Source organism: Citrus clementina, unplaced genomic scaffold (genome assembly GCF_000493195.1).
Source record: "Citrus clementina cultivar Clemenules unplaced genomic scaffold, Citrus_clementina_v1.0 scaffold_8, whole genome shotgun sequence".
Taxonomy (NCBI): Eukaryota; Viridiplantae; Streptophyta; class Magnoliopsida; order Sapindales; family Rutaceae; genus Citrus; species Citrus x clementina.
In genome coordinates, this window is record NW_006262022.1 from 2769107 (window position 1) to 2781662 (window position 12556).

Below are 12556 nucleotides of genomic sequence, written 5' to 3' on the forward strand. Positions count from 1 at the left end.
ACTCGAAACTGCCTGGCAACTTTTTCATTCATCGCTGCATGCAGGCCCGACACCAAGTGCTGTAACATATGCCATCATGATCCATGGATTGTGTAAAGAATGGCAAATGGGGAAGGCAACTGATCTATTGCTTGATAAGGAAGTAAAAAGGTTCGGAGCCCAATATATTTGCATTTAAAACGCTTATGCATGGCTTCATCCAAAATAATGAGACATCAAAAAGTGATTGAACGCCTTCGCAAAATGGAAAAGAAAAATGTAACTCCAGATGCATCTATAGTTTCTATGGCAATAAACTTAGTTGCAAAGGGTAAATTCAGTTTCGACTCGCTTCCTTCATTCCCTGCGTGAAAGTGCATGAAATGTAAGCTAATGCGTTGAATTTTTTAGCAGTGGCATGTGTTTTTACCATACAAACCAGATGCGGAGAACTCCATTCAATATTACAGGATGCGTTGAATTTCTAGGTGTGTTGCCAAATCATTGCACTATTCGCTGGTGTTATTCGTGGAGTCTTTCTCATTGAATCCACTCAGACCATAGGAATAGTCTCTTTTAATACAAAAACTTTAGCCTGCCAACTTACTTTGTAAACTCATAATGACAGCTTAAGTTTCTTGTGTGAATGGTTTATTTGAAAGTTTCGGTTTGGATTTATTTTCTTTGATATGTTGTACTTCCATTTGATAATTTAGGCAAACCATGAGTAATATGATGACATGAAATAGTGGCATCAATTAAAACGAATTTAATAACACGAATATTAAATGCTTTCTCTGTCCTTTTAAGTTTGGTTCCAAATGATCATTCTTTAGACTCTTTTTAGTGTATGACCTGTTTCCTTTCTCTTATTTAATTATATTCGCAGTTTGTGTTTCTTTCTTGCTAGAAAGGTTTATTTTTAAACCGGCTATTGGATTTACTAATATGTGATACTTCTATTTGATGAAATTGAGCATCAATTGATATTTTTCTTATTGCTGACTTTGAATTTTTAAAATTTCTGGATTCCTCAGCCAAATTGTTCAAGGAACCGGCAATTCCACAAAAAGTTATTATATAGATCTTCCTAGAGCAGATTTTAATTTACGTAGCATTTTCTAAAAGCTGAACAAGGATTTTTTTTTTTTTTTTTTTTTTATGAAGGTTGATATTTTACAACAATGAAAAAGTAACAAGAACAAACTTCCACAAACGTACGTGACATATGATTTCTGGCGTCTTGTAGAAGTTCTTCTAATAAATGGCTACGCAAGCTCAATTCTTCGATCAAAGAGTTCAAATTTGAGAAAGACGAACCTCCATTTTCAACAGCTCTCTGTGCCATCTCCCCAAAAGCTTTGGCTCTGCTCCTCATCTGTTCTGCCTTATCACCCACCATTATTTCTTTCACTTACTTTTCAATCCTTTCCCTCCTCACAAATTCACTCTTGGTTGTAGACGATTTCTCAACTCCAACAGCAACACCAATCTTAAGAACCTGAGTCACTAACTTTTCATTGTAAAACTGATCCGCGAAGTGCGGCCATGTCACCAGAGGCGCCCCAGCAACCACTCCTTCGAGAGTTGAATTCCATCCACAATGTGTTACAAATCCTCCGACAGCTTCGTGATCAAGTATCAAAACTTGGGGTGCCCATCCTCTTATGATTAGTCCTTTGCCTTCCATTCTCTTCTCAAATCCTAGAGGCAACCAGTCTTCGTTTTCTTCTTCACCACCACTATTCTTGTTTTTCCTCACAATCCAAATGAAATTTTGCTCCAAAGCTTGAAGCCCCATTGCAATCTCCGTTAGCTGAGCAGAAGTGAAGTTGGCCAGGCTTCCAAAGCATAGGTAAATAAGAGAATTGGGTTGCTTTGATTTCAGCCAGTTTAAGCACTCCTGTGTATATCAGTTGAATCTTGCTTTGCCCTCGAAGCTTTATAATTATATGTCCTGTTGCATAGTGAAACAGGACCAATATGCCATGCCCTCCTTCCCAAAACCTTCCTGTAATGAACAGCATAGGCGGGTTCAAGCTCGTAAAAGCTGTTGACAACAACACCGTAGCTCTTTAACTCAGATTCTACAGCTGTTTTGAACAACCTGGATGTTTGGGTTGGATTTTTCTAGTAGTATCTCAAAATATAGTCGATCTTAATCTACTCAGAACTTATTGTTGTTGAGCTGGCCTCATAAGTACAACCTGAAGCCTATGTTGACGACCTGGTTTACAAGTACGACCTAAGATCTATGTGAATGATCTAGTTTAAGAATACAACCTCAACGCTATATGAGCGACTGAGAAATTCATCTGTCTGATATGAAAATGAAGTAATCCGACCTTGAAATTCTCTTGTCCGACCTGAGAATTAGTTTGACATAAAAAATTGCTAGTTAAGAGAACGTGGCCTAATTTATAGGGAAGTTGTGTGCCACGATCTATTTAAACCACCTCCAACTGACAACCACTTGCAACTGCTGAAGAAAGCGGGCTGAAGTTAAGGAGGTAACCGTACACGACGAAAAGTCTATTTAAACTGAAGAGCGCATCAGGTGAAAGGGTTAGAAAAAATCAACCAAAAACTCTAGAAGTGACCTATCTAAGAGCCTTAACAGAGCTTACCAGATTTTGAGTTCTTAGATCGGAAAATTCCTTTCTTTTGAACCCATTCACAATTCTTCCCTCTCATTTTCATCTCTTTATACAAAATTTCTGACTTAAGCATCGGAGGGTCTGCGCCGGAACCCCACCGGCGTATCCTAACCGTGTTTTCTGGTTGACAGGTACAGAAAATTGTGGTCATATTGGCGTTTGAGCTTGGATTCGTACTGTAATTCCCCTAAAGAAACAAATTCAGCTGTTGAGATCGTTTTTCGGCATCAACATCTTGGCGCCGTCTGTGGGGAACGGTGCGAAAAGCCATACATTTGACAATTTAGAAGGAAGAGGCTATCAGATTAAGATATAACGATGGATGACAACGACGGAGATAGGCAGACCTTGCGCCAATTGGCGGAAGAAATGAATGCCACAACAGATAAGAGATGGAGAGAAGGGATCGAGAGGCAAATGGCAAAATTTGAAGAGATGATTAGGGGGCTGGTTGATGCCCAAGTCAGAGGAACTCAAGTTCGAGCTAGTGACCCAGAGAGTAGTGGAGCGCGAGAGAGAGAAGAGCTTGGTGGTGAACAGCAGAACGGAATGGGACTACCACAAGTTGGGGTACGACAAGAGAATAGAAGTGCAGGAGAACAAGTGAATGAGTTGAGAGGGAGAATCAGTGACTTAAATCAAGAAAGGGAGAGGGAAGAGCTGAGAGACCCCCACCGGGCAAATGAGCTTGAGCAGCGAATGATGCAATTTTAAAAAACTTTAGAGGCATTAAAGGCAAAAACAGAGGGCAAGAAAGTGGTAGGAAGGTTGTTACTTGATAACGAGTCCCCCTTGGTACGTGAAGTGATGGTGGTAACTTTGCCACCCAAGTATGTGGTTCCAGCCTTGGTGTATGAAGGCAAAACTGACCCGAATCATCACGTGGAGAAGTTTAATGAGATGACCGGGATCCAAGGCTTGAATGATTTTCAAAGGTGCCGTGTTTTTCCTTTAACATTAGAAGGACAAGCACGGGAGTGGTACCGGAGATTAAAGAAGGGAAGCATAGGAAATTTCAAGGAGTTATGTGAGCTTTTCACTGTGCATTTTAGGGGTTCATGCATACCAGAGCAAGATACGAGCAGATTGAAAAAAATTGGTCCAAGAAGAATTTGAAAGTTTGAGGAGTTTTGTGACCAGGTATCATAAGGAGGTTACTGATCTAGGGGCCTTTGATCATCCAGATGCTCTGGAGGGATTAAAGAAGGGGTTGAGAATTAATCGATTGTGGAATAGCTTATATAGTAAGGGGATAACAACATATGCTGAGGCATATGACCAGGCAAAATTGGACATGAAAACTGAAGATGCAGAGGAAGAAAAGAGAAGAATGAAAATGCAGACAGGGGGTCCGATGAGAAAGGGAGACCTGAGAATGAGAGGAGATAGCTTTGGGTATAGCTCGAGGATGAACACGGGTGATAGGCATCATTACGACAAAGGGTTGTTCAATTATAGACAACCAGAAAGGCCGGGTCGAAATTGGGAAGGAAATCGTGAAAGAAGAGAAATCTCATTAGTAGGAAGGGGCCGAGAAGGAGGAAATAATTATGGGAGGAACCAACGGGAGAACCGAGTAAGAGATTACAATAGGTTGCCACAACCTGTAGACCGGAGAGGACCAAGATCTAACAATGGGGTGAATTTATTAGAACAGAGTGGAAGATACACACCACTGAACACGAGCAGAGCATAAATATATGCTGCAATAAAAGACAAGGGGTTACTAACACCGCCAAAGCAGATTGTAGGGGGATTGGGCGGAAGTGCTCACCACAAGTATTGCGAGTTTCACAAGGTGACCGGACATGGAACTGTGGATTGCATTGACTTGAAAGAACAGATTGAATGGCTAGTGCAAAATCAATATCTAAAGGAGTATGTGGATGACCAAGGAAGAGGTGGGAGAAGAGGAGACATCATAGATAATGTAGCGATGATGATTATGGGAGGGCGGACCTTAGCAGGAGACTCAAACCGCTCAAGGAGAAATTATAGCAGATATTCATTAAAAAGTTTTGAGGTAAATTTTAATGTTCCGACACCAAAGAAGCAGCGGGTTCAAAGGGTACCGATCATGTTCACAGACGAGGACGAGGAAGCAGTCGCACATCCACATGAGGATGCGCTTGTAGTGAAGGTTGTCTTGGCAGGGCAGGAATTGAACCGAGCTTTTGTAGATGGGGGAAGCTCAGTCGACATTTTATTTAAGCAAACTCTGGACGATCTACAAATAGGAGACCTCAGGCTTGATCCGGTCAGAACGTCACTAAAGGGGTTCGGTGGAGCTGAGCTGATTCCCCTTGGGTTGATTGACTTGCCACTGACAATAGGGTCCAGCCCACTACAGAAGACAATGATGGTGACATGGTTGGTAGTTGATGAGCCAAGCCCTTATCAAGTTATTTTGGGCAGACCATTCAATAGGATAGCAGGAGCAGTGAGCTCAACCCATATGCAATGTGTGAAGTTTAGAGTTCAAGGTGGAGTTGGAGTGATGAGGGGCCAGCAACAAGTGGCTCGAAGCTGTTACGCTACAGCTGCGAGAGAATCCATGCAGATCATAAGTATCGATCCACGAGCTGAAAATAGGTTGTGCCAACAGCGACCTAATGAAAAAATGAAACAAGTGCCGGTAAGTGAGGTTGATCCGAGCAGAGTGGTAAGAGTGGGAACAAAAATGATAGATGACATCTCCAATGAGCTTAAGATTTATTGATGGAGTTCTAGGGCCGAGCTGGGAAGGACCATATAAAGTGCTACACTCATTTGGTAATGGGGCATATAAGTTAGGTTATCAGGATGGCAGGGTCGTTGGCAAGACATGGAATGCAGAGCACCTGCGAAAATACTATCAGCTAAGATATATCTTATTTATGATGTTCTTATTTGTTTGTTTTCTTTAAATATGCTAAGAAAGTTTGGTTCTTTGTTGTTTTAATTTGTTATGTGTTCAATTCTGTAACTTTTGCTATATTAATATCAATGAGGTTATTTAGAAGTGCAACTTTATTTCTTATCTACTTTTGACCGGTCTTATTGAGATTGAGATCGACATTGCGGCCTTGTTGATGTCCTACCTGAAAAATTTATCCAATCTTATTGAGATTGATATCGACATTGCGACCTTGTTGAGGTCCAACGTGAAAACGTTATCCAATCTTATTGAGATTGAGATTGACATGGCGGCCTTATTGAGGTTTAACGTGAAAAAATTCATCCAATCTTATTAAGATTGAGATCGACATTTTGGACCGTATTGAGGTCCAACGTGAAAAGATTTATCCAATCTTATTGAGTTTGATATCGACATTGCGACCTTGTTGAGGTCCAACGTGAAAACGTTATCCAATCTTATTGAGATTGAGATCGACATGGTGGCCTTATTGAGGTCCAACGTGAAAAAATCCATCCAATCTTATTGAGATCGAGATCGACATTGCGGCCTTATTGAGGTCCAACATGAAAAAATTTATCCAATCTTATAGAGATTAAGATCGACATTGCGGCCTTATTGAGGCCCTACCTAAAAAATTTTATCTAATCTTATTGAGATTAAGATCGACATTGCGGTCTTGTTGAGGTCCTACCTAAAAATTTATCCAATCTTATTGAGATTGAGATCAACATTGCGGCCTTGTTGAGGCCCTACCTAAAAAATTTTATCTAATCTTATTGAGATTAAGATCGACATTGCGGTCTTGTTGAGGTCCTACCTAAAAATTTATCCAATCTTATTGAGATTGAGATCAACATTGCGGCCTTGTTGAGGCCCTACCTAAAAAATTTTATCTAATCTTATTGAGATTAAGATCGACATTGCGGTCTTGTTGAGGTCCTACCTAAAAATTTATCAAATCTTATTGAGATTGAGGTTGTCATTTTGACCTTGTTGAGGTCTAATTGTAATTCGACCATGTTGAGATTGAAGACGGCTATTACCTTGTGGTTAGACAACTTTAACTTTTATCTTGTTGAGATCTACATTTTTCAATTTTATCGAAATTGGCTTTTATCTTATTTAGGTCGACCATTTCCTTATTGAGGTTGGCCATAAGCTAAGTTCTACAATTTTCTATTTATTGAGGTTGGCCATTGCCCGTGGAGTTTGACCATAGCCTATTTTGTTGAGGTCGGCCATTGCCTTATTGAGGTCAGCCATAAGATAAGTTCTACAATTTTCTATTTATTGAGGTTGGCCATTGCCTCGTGGAGTTTAGCCATAGCCTTAACATTTACGTTCTACAATGTTTTATTTTGTTGAGGTCAATCATAAGCTTAACATTTAAGTTCTTTAATTTTCAACCTTATTGAGGTCGACAATCTATCTTGTTAAGGTTGACATTTTCGTGAGGTCAACATTTTCCTTATCGTGAGGTCGGCGTTTTAGCTCTACACTTAACCTTGTTGAGGTCGACAATCTATCTTGTTAAGGTTGACATTTTCGTGAGGTCGACAATCTATCTTGTTAAGGTTGACATTTTCGTGAGGTCGACAATCTATCTTGTTAAGGTTGACATTTTCCTTATCCTAAGGTCGGCGTTTAAGCTCTACACTTAACCTTGTTGAGGTCGACAATCTATCTTGTTAAGATTGACATTTTTATGAGGTCAACATTTTCCTTGTCGTGAGGTCGGCATTTTAGCTCTACACTTAACCTTGTTGAGGTCGACAATCTATCTTGTTAAGATTGACATTTTCGTGAGGTCAACATTTTCCTTATCCTGAGGTCGGCGTTTAAGCTCTACACTTAACCTTGTTGAGGTCGATAATCTATTTTGTTAAGGTTGACATTTTCGTGAGGTGAACATTTTCCTTATCCTGAGGTCGGCGTTTAAGCTCTACACTTAACCTTGTTGAGGTCGACAATCTATTTTGTTAAGGTTGACATTTTCGTGAGGTCAATATTTTCCTTGTCGTGAGATCGTGAGGTCGGCCATTGCCTTGTTGAGGTCGATCATAAGCTTAACATTTAAGTTCTATAATTTTCAACATTGTTGAGGTCGACAATCTATCTTGTTAAGGTTGACATTTTCGTGAGGTCAACATTTTCCTTATCGTGAGGTCGGCGTTTTAGCTCTACACTTAACTTTGTTGAGGTCGACAATCTATCTTGTTAAGGTTGACATTTTATGAGGTCAACATTTTCCTTGTTGTGAGGTCGGCGTTTTAGCTCTACACTTAACCTTGTTGAGGTCGACAATCTATTTTGTTAAGGTTGACACTTTCGTGAGGTCAACATTCTCTTTGTTGTGAGATCGTGAGGTCGGCGTTTTAGCTTTATACTTAACCTTGTTGAGGTCAACAATCTATTTTGTTAAGGTCGACACTTTCGTGAGGTCAACATTCTCCTTGTTGTGAGATCGTGAGGTCGGCGTTTTAGCTTTACACTTAACCTTGTTGAGGTCGACAATTTATTTTTGATAAGGTTGACATTTTTGTGAGGTCAACATTTTCCTTATCGAGATTGACATCGAAATGATAGAATCTTGGTGAATTCAAGGTCATTGCTTGGTGTTATTGTTACCAAAGTTGACCATATCTATTTGTTTGACCTCAACAAAGTCTTAAATGGGCTTAGCCTACGGAACGCAAGTCATAACCAACCCCAATAAATAAAGAGCAAAAAAGGCAAGGTCAGCATAATAATTATCCGACTACAAAGGCAAAATAAAGTTTAGTAGCATACGGTCTACACAAGTTCATATTGCAAAAAAGGGCAAGCATTTTAATACTTAAATTTAGGAAGTTCTATCTTGGTCTTCAACAACCCTACTAGTTAGGGAGACCTCACCCTCAACCCTGACCCTATCACCTCGAGGCAATTGGTCATGGTTAGTTTCTTGGTCCACACCTGAAGGTTTCTTCTTACCCTTCTCTTTGCTCATTGTTTCGCTCTACGCCGTCTTTCTTTTGCTTGCGGCCATATTGCTCTTTCTTAATTATTTTAGTTTCCAATACCGTTCATATCTTCTCAGTATTGAAAACTGGGGGACTGGTGTTGGGTTTTGAGAAAATTTTTCTATTAGTTTCCAACACCAGCAATGACTTTCTGGTATTGAAAACTAGGGGACTGGTGTTTGGGTTGGATTTTTCTAGTAGTATCTCAAAATATAGTCGATCTTAATCTACTCAGAACTTATTGTTGTTGAGCTGGCCTCATAAGTACAACCTGAAACCTATGTTGACCACCTGGTTTACAAGTACGACCTAAGATCTATGTGAATGATCTAGTTTAAGAATACAACCTCAACGCTATATGAGCGATTGAGAAATTCATCTGTCTGATCTGAAAATGAAGTAATCCGACCTTGAAATTCTCTTGTCCGACCTGAGAATTAGTTTGACATAAAAAATTGCTAGTTAAGAGAACGTGGCCTAATTTATAGGGAAGTTGTGTGCCACGATCTATTTAAACCACCTCCAACTGACAACCACTTGCAACTGCTGAAGAAAGCGGGCTGAAGTTAAGGAGGTAACCGTACACGACGAAAAGTCTATTTAAACTGAAGAGCGCATCAGGTGAAAGGGTTAGAAAAAATCAACCAAAAACTCTAGAAGTGACCTATCTAAGAGCCTTAACAGAGCTTACCAGATTTTGAGTTCTTAGATCGGAAAATTCCTTTCTTTTGAACCCATTCACAATTCTTCCCTCTCATTTTCATCTCTTTATACAAAATTTCTGACTTAAGCATCGGAGGGTCTGCGCCGGAACCCCACCGGCGTATCCTAACCGTGTTTTCTGGTTGACAGGTACAGAAAATTGTGGTCATATTGGCGTTTGAGCTTGGATTCGTACTGTAATTCCCCTAAAGAAACAAATTCAGCTGTTGAGGTCGTTCTTCGGCATCAACACTGGAGAAGTCAGTTTCATCATCCTGTTTCATAGTATCTGGCAACTGGTTTCTTGTGAGCTTGATATCACCCGGAAGATTAGGGATCACAAATGGTTCTGAAACTGATGAAACTTTCTTGTGCGGTTCATATAGCATTAGGCAAGCTGTTGCACACAAAGACAAGAAACTGGTGCCGTGAAACACTAGCCTGGGAATCCCAAACTTGGCAGCAGCATCAGTGGCCCAAGGAAAAAGCATGTCAGCCACCAAGCAATTCGGTTTATGTTCTTGCAAGAGCAGCTCAAGAGGTTCTTGGAGCATGGTGACGCCCTTCAAAAACTTCACTGGCATGTCTGGCTGACTAGTCATTTCGTTCAGATTTTCAGAGCCCTCCGGCAAACCAACTTCTACGGAAGGAAATTTGATGGTCTTGATGTCAATTTCGATACCCAATTCATTGGCTCTTGGGATAGCTTTTGAAAAAAGAGTCGCATTGGCCGGAGTTGTGATTACGGTGGTTTTCACACCTCGACTTCCAAACAGTTTGGCCATGTCCACCAGTGGGATCATGTGGCCATGAGCCATCAATGGGAAGAAGAAAATGTGAAGCTTACGAATCTCACCGGCCATGCCTACTTCTGTAGCCAAGCGCAGAAACCAAGACCAAAGTAATTATTAATTAAAATTGAAAACAAATCTCACGTTGTGAATCCTAGACCACTCATTATACGTTGAAAATCAGTGACGAATAAACTCTCACTGAAGTTTGAAAATGAAACGACATCAGAAAATGCTCAAAGCGGTCGTGCTATTATTCATATTTCCTTTTCAAAAATGCGGTTTAGCGTTTGCCTTTAGTACTGGAAAAGAACCCGTGAGAGGTGCCTCAATCTGTGAACCCCAAAAGCAGCACCACCAATCTTAAGAAACCGAGTCACCCACGTTTCGTTGAAAAATTGCTCAGCAAAGACTGAGAAGGGGCATTCGACCATAGACAAGCCAGTTGTCAGTCCTTCCTTCCACAATGTGTCACAAATCGTTCAGTAGCTTCATGATCAGATCAAGTATCAAAACTTGTGGTGCCCACCGGGCCATCCTCTTGTAATTTAGTTAGTCATTTGCCTTGATGCATGCTCTAGTCAAATCCATGAGGAAACCAATTAATCTTCGTTTTTTTTTTTTTTTTGGCAGTAGCGTACGTAGAAGCTGACCCAGAAACTAGCTGCTGCCGCCGTACGCCATCGAAGATGAAATATACAAGGTTTTAGGAATAGGGCTCGAGCAAAACTGTCTGTTTCGGTTCGGTTTCCACTTTCTAAATATATATATATATGTATATATATGTATTCCATCTGACATTTACAATGTCGTAAAAGATGCACGTCGGGCGCCGCGCATGGACGGCTAGTCGTCTATTCTACTACGACATGACATATGATACTAAAACTTTGATACGACAAGACGTTTATTTTTTTAATAAACAAACGACAAAGAGATCGCGAAATTTGAAAGCCTGAACCACTACTACGGTTGGCGTCAAAACTGACAAACTCTAAATCCTTCTTCAATTACAAAATTTCACACCACCCACAGATTATTTAATAAAGTTGGCAATGCTTCCAAAGCAAAGCATATGTAGATAACAGAACTGGGTTGCTTGGGATTCAGCCGGTTCAAGCACTCCTGTCCATCTATGGCAATTTTGCCTTCCGGCTTTCCCCTTAAAGTATGGGTGTTCATAATCCAATCTGATCCGCTTAATCCGTCTGATTCACAAAAATTTGATCTGTAAAAATCCGATATGTGGATTAGTGGATTGGATTTGATTGAAAATTTAAAAATCCGCAGTCAATGGATTGGATATGGATTTACTTCTGTAAATCTACAAAAATCCACGAATCCGCAAAAAAATAAAAAATATTTATTTAATTAAAAAATAAAACTTATAAATGTGGTGTTACTACTTACTAATAAATAAATAAGTTAAAATATAGTTATATTAACACTATACATATCTTATCCGATAATAATATATAATAAACATGATTAAATAATTGAATAACTAAATAAACAAATATAGTTTTCCAAATAGTTAATTTTTATAATTTTCATGTATTGATTTAAACAAATGAGATTTTTTTTCATTGTTTTGTATTTTGAGACTTTGAATGTATTATTCTTATCTTTATTTAAAAACTTAATATATGAATGTATTATTCTATTTGAATGGATTATTCTATTTTTATTTAAACACTTAATTTATTTAAATCTTATTCAATTTTGAATTTGATCGGTAATAAAAAAGTTTTCATATAAGATTTTTTTATTTAATTAGTTCATAGAATGAACATAAATAAAAAATTTTAATCCGCAAAATCGTGAATTAGATATGGATTGGGTCAAATCCGCATCCGATCCGTAGACATATGAATTGGATTTGGATTGAATTCGTCAATCCGTGAATTAGATTGAAAATTTATAATCCGTAAAATTTTGAATCGGATATAGATTAATGTTCAATCCTCAAAATCCGATCCGCGAACACCATTACCTCAAAGCTTTATCTTCAAAGTTCCTATTCCTTAGAATATTTTTACAGTTACGTCAATTGGCTTAAATTGTAAAAAATTCTTACCTATTATTAATTTGAACAAATCATTCTTGTCACTTAGAATTGACAACTAATACACTTTATTATTCCTAGTTATAATTGATACTTTCTCTATTGACAATTATGATCACGATGCCGCTGCATAGTTTTGTGATTTTGTGCTGAATTATATAACGAACACTAAAATACTTGATAATTAACATTATGATTTATCACCAGCAAATAAGTTGAATTAAATAAAAATGATGATTCATACATATATGTCGATTAATTTCTTCACCTGTGATTGGTCATCGATGGGTTGTTGTCTTTGTTTATGTCCTTGTGATTGGCTGCACTTGATGTTTTACTCACCTACTCATTGGTTGTTGTCTTTTTAAGTTGCTGAGATTATGACTGTAATAATTGAGATTGATTTTGCTCATTAGAATTAGTAAACTAATGTTTAGATGGAATGTGATTCTTTGGATATC

At 38.8% G+C, this 12556-nt stretch overlaps 1 pseudogene; it reads right to left on the bottom strand.

Annotated features, from left to right (window-relative positions):
• Positions 1-215: 215 nt before the first annotated feature.
• LOC18034245 lies at positions 216-10182 on the bottom strand (annotated as a pseudogene).
• Between the last annotated feature and the right edge of the window lie 2374 nt (positions 10183-12556).